This window comes from Antrostomus carolinensis, unplaced genomic scaffold (genome assembly GCF_000700745.2).
Source record: "Antrostomus carolinensis isolate BGI_N321 unplaced genomic scaffold, ASM70074v2 scaffold18838, whole genome shotgun sequence".
NCBI lineage: Eukaryota > Metazoa > Chordata > Aves > Caprimulgiformes > Caprimulgidae > Antrostomus > Antrostomus carolinensis.
The window spans coordinates 43,490-48,292 of NW_010335213.1; positions in this window are offsets into that span (position 1 = coordinate 43,490).

Below are 4,803 nucleotides of genomic sequence, written 5' to 3' on the forward strand. Positions count from 1 at the left end.
AATGAAAATCTTTTGATGCAAGAAGCTCCCAAGCACACCGCGCAGGGAACGCAACAAAAGCACACGGGGAATCTGGTCATCTCCCATTAAAATGCAAAGTCAAAAGCTCCTTAATCCCGAGCATTCAGTGTAAATTTATCTTTTCCTTTTTTGTTTGCCCCCCCCCCGCTCCCCAACCACACACTGACAATCACATAGCAGGCAGCTTAGAAGAAAGTGATTTTAACCCATAATTTCAACAGAACTGTGAATTAATTTTTTTCTAACTAGAATATCTCATAACAATCAGGACTAAATGATCTCAGCGTGTAAAACCACATGGGGTGAATTCTGCCTCCAGTTTCAGCTGGTGCACATCTCTTGTTGTCCCATGTTTAGCAAAGCCTGAAGTTCAGATAGACAAAAAGAACGTGTTTTGAGGAATCTCTCTGGTGTGCTTACAGGGTTGCTGACAGGTTTTGCAGATCACTTGCTGTCTGGTTTTGTGTCTTGTCTTTCTGGGAACTGAGGGACAGAAAGAAAGAGTTTGCCTTGAGCTCATTGTTGATGAAAGACAAAAATAAAGGGACAAAAGTTTTTAGCCCAAGCTTTTTTGTAAGCAGTGCTGTGTCCCAGTCTCCACCAGCAACTCCTGTGTCTGCATCAGCCATTCCGGCCACCTTCCAGACTGCCATTATCTACTGAACTTTTCCCTCATACTCTTAACCTGCCCAGCATTCCTGTGAAGCACAGGGCTCCCACTGTTCCTCAGTAAGTAACATGCCACCCCTAAATAATCAGGGGGCCCAGCACCTCCAATCCTCACTAATTTTTCATCCTCCTAACTGTCCCACCCCTGTTTGTATGGGGAGAAACTGAGGCACAGATAATGCCACAAACTTGACCCTGCATGATGCTGAGCATTTCTAACTCCAGGATAAGCACAAAATCCTGGTTACCCACTCACAGTTCTTTCATGAGTAATGGGGCTGAGAGATGGTCTGTGATCTCCTCAGGTCCAGACCTGCCTTAGCCCTCCAGCTTTCTTCCAAATGGAAAAAAATAAAAAAACCCCAAGACTTCATACAGTCAGTCTGTATGTGCCCTCCATTTACAACCTTTACATGATCACCAAAAACTTTAAAACCTTACTACTTTCAACAAAACTTGACACAATAAAAGTTTCAGGAATATTTTTTTCTCCTGGAGCTCAGCAAGAAGTCGGCACTGCTGCCAATTTGGTCAACTTGCCACTTCTGCTTGGTCCCTAAGCAGAAAGAGCCTTCAAATTTTGTCCAAGCAACATGTGACAGTGGTCTGGCCATCTCCATCGACCGTGAGAGGAGAAGGTTAGCGCATGTTAAAGCCACTACTGAAGTTACAGGGAAGCAGTGGGATCACAGCTTGCTGTAGGTCTGCAGTGGGAGACCAGCCTGGCTCTCTCTCCCTCTGGGCACGCAGGGCTTTCAGCACACCAATCTCAAGCTCTGCTGCAGATCCATCAGGTCTAAACCTACCATGGATGTCCTGAGAAGACAAGGTGCTATTAACTCTTTAAACCCTAAAATAGCATCTTGAGATCAGCAGCTGTGTCCACCCCCTCCAACCCAAACGTGAACAGCTTTCATGTTTGAAAGCAGCATTGGACATCCCCACAAGAGATCAAACCCAGCGTGAACCCAGGCCTGGGACCATGGCTCATCTCAGGGCTGGGCAGCACAAAGGGCTCCTGCGTGTGGTCTCCATGCAGGGGCACAGCACTTCCTGCAGGTTCAGGCACATTCCCTCAGCACAGCCTCCTTCACTGCAAAAACTGGAAAAAAGTTACTGAGCACAGAGCACAGCTGTGGACATTCATGGAGAAAAGCTAAAGCTCAAAAAGAAAAAAAAAAAAAAAAGAAAATCCAGCAAGAAAGAGCCAGGACAAGTCCTGAAGCAGCTGGAGGGAGGAAGGCACTCACCTGTTTGCACCAAAGCTGCTCCTCAGGTAGCCGCTGCTCCAAGCAGAAGCAGGGCAGCTGCTGGGGGCTTGTGCCTTTTATACTGGAGGGAAGTGGGCTTGAAGGGGGAGGGGGAGTCAAGAGGTGGGCCAGGAGGACGTCAGCACTACTAGTGAGCAAAATTTAAATTTACAGAGGGAGGGGAAGAGAGCAGTGGCTCTCTTAGAAAGCCATTGATCAGGGCAGGGAGCAGGAGCCGAGGCGGTGCCAGGGGACTGCAGGAGGGGCCTGGCAGGACACCTGGCTGAGACCCCCAGCAGTACAGTGGAGGGGAGGGGGCTGCTGCCACGTCCCTGGGGATGGGGGACACTGGCAAACCAGAGCAGCACTGGCTGCCACGCTCTCCACACAGGACAGCCCCTCTCTCTGCACTGCCCGGCTGAGACGCTCTGCCTGAAGTGCCTGTTTGCGGAGGGAAACCACTCATGGCCGGGGATGAGGTGTGGGGAGAAAGAGGAGATGGACAGAGAGACCCACACAGTGGGAAGCCCTCAGGGCCAGCAAGCTGGAGCAGTCAGGAGGACACATGCCCCATCCCAGCCCTTGCTCCTCTTGCTGTTGTCCCACCTCTGCTTTTTGTTTGGGATCTTACTTGACTGCAGCTCTCGTCCCGTTAAGCCCCTAACCCACGGCTGGGGTCAGCTCACCCACGCGTAAGTTTAGGCCGTACTGCAACTCAGCACCCAAGCAGCTGATGAAATCAGTTGTGATTCAGTGCTCAAGCAGGTGCTTACCGGTTTTGCGGCACAGAAGATTCTGTCTGCATGAGGCTAATATCTCGAGCGAGATTGTATTTCTACAATAAGCATCTCTTCTGTGTGGCTATTTTTAACACTGTCTCTTGACTAATGTGTCACCGCAGTCTTGCTGTTACAGATCTCACTGCTTCAATAGCTAAGCACATGTTAACCAGGAAGTTTTGGAGAGGAGCAGCAGTCGAGCTGGCAGGGGTTTGGCTCCTTCGGCACCATCCTGCAGAGAGGAGGAGATGGGAAGCGTTACTGGGCTGCCCAGGGACCGCAGGCTCTCTTGCAGACATCTTTGCAGACACAAACGGTGCTCCTGGTGAGGCTGACCACCTGAAGAAACAATTTTAAAACCTGTGCTTAGCAGACAAGGCTCTGAGGCATGACCTGGGCTGTAAACTGAGACTGGATAGGAAATGCTTCAGTCCCATTTGGATAAAGTGGAAGTTCAATAGCAAACCTGTTGTTTAGTGTTTCTATAAAGCTGTTTCCAGTTGAGAAAGTCCCAAGGTACAAATGACACTATTTCACTGCAACCACCTCCAAAAGGAAAGGAAACTTCTTTTTTTTTCCCTAGGAGCAATTTGTGGGGCACTTATACAAGGAAGCACAACTGAAATTTTGCCTGGCCCTGCCCTTACTCAGTATCCAGGCATTGAGTAGATGACTCCACCACCACTACTGGGAGGTGGTGACCATTAATCGTGGGGATTAAAATAAGTTTCTCATTTATGTGTAATCCTTTGCTCTGTGGGCATAGGTATAAAGTCTGAGAAATATTCTCCCATTCTCCAGTTTCCACCTAGTAACAGCTAAAAAGTGTCTTCCTCATCCAAGTTTTCAAGAGTTTACTCAGACTACTCAGGATTACAATTGCAAAATATGAAGAGCACTTCACGTCCATGATAGCACAAAAGGTCTTTCTAGAGCTAACACAATCAATAATGTATATACACGCTTTCTTCAGCAACCTCCTTCTAGCGTGTTCCCTCTGAACCCTGCAAACACTCCCTACCTAAAAATCAATCTGCATCCAAGAGCCAGGCGGTGGCTGTGCTTCCGCTGTGCTAATTTTGTGTGCGTGTGTGGAGAGGGTATCTTCTCGGTAAGTAAAACCCTTCACGGTTTCACATTGTAGATCTTTTTCCCTTACTGCTCTTCACATTAATTTTGACCAGAAAATGTGGGTATCCTTTCTTGGTCTCTAGTGGACAATTGCTGGAGTGAGGGCTTTTTCTCTCCAGGAGATGTAGAACCCTGTCTTGTTTTGCTAAGTGATACTATAATCTTAAAACAGAAGTAAAAGCCATTTTCATCCCATTTACTCCTTCTAGTCTTGCTTGCACTGCAACAAGAGCCTTTCAACGGCGCAGATCATTTTCACCAACTGATGCCTACAGGGAAGTTACTATATAAAGTGCAATGTCTTCATGTTAACATGGTTTGCTTATTCATAAATGCTGTCTGCAAAATAATATGCCATGCAAAGAACAATCATTATTAGGAGAACCAGCATTTAAAATGCTCTAATATGACCAGCCACCTCCATTCAGGCCCGAGGTCCATCTACTGCAGTATCTTGGTTTTGACGGTGGCCAGCAGAGAACACCTAGGGAAGAGTCTAAAAACAGGGCAGCATATTTTGACATTCCCCACAGCAATATTCTCCCAGGCCCCTGAGATTTGTGGTCCAGAGGCTTCCCAAGCCAAATTTATCTCTGCTGTAGGAATCCCTTAATGGGTTCCTTTTTTCTTTCATGGTTTCTTCTTGAACTCATGTAAATTCTCAGCATCCACCATATCATGTGCCAAGGAATTCGAAGCTCGCTCTCTCCCTGCTGCAAGGGTCACATCTGTGCATCTGTTCTGGACACACCACTTGCCAATTTCAAGTACTTATTTTTTAAGCAATGAAGACTAATAAACTATGTGACAGTCTGTTTAAATGAGCCTCACCAGGCTTTTCTCTTACCAAAGTACTACTTTACTCCATCCTCATTGACTGTAAGTTATCATTTCTGCCCACTGGACCACAAATGAACTACCAGAGTGCTATGTATAGTACTCAGAAATCATCC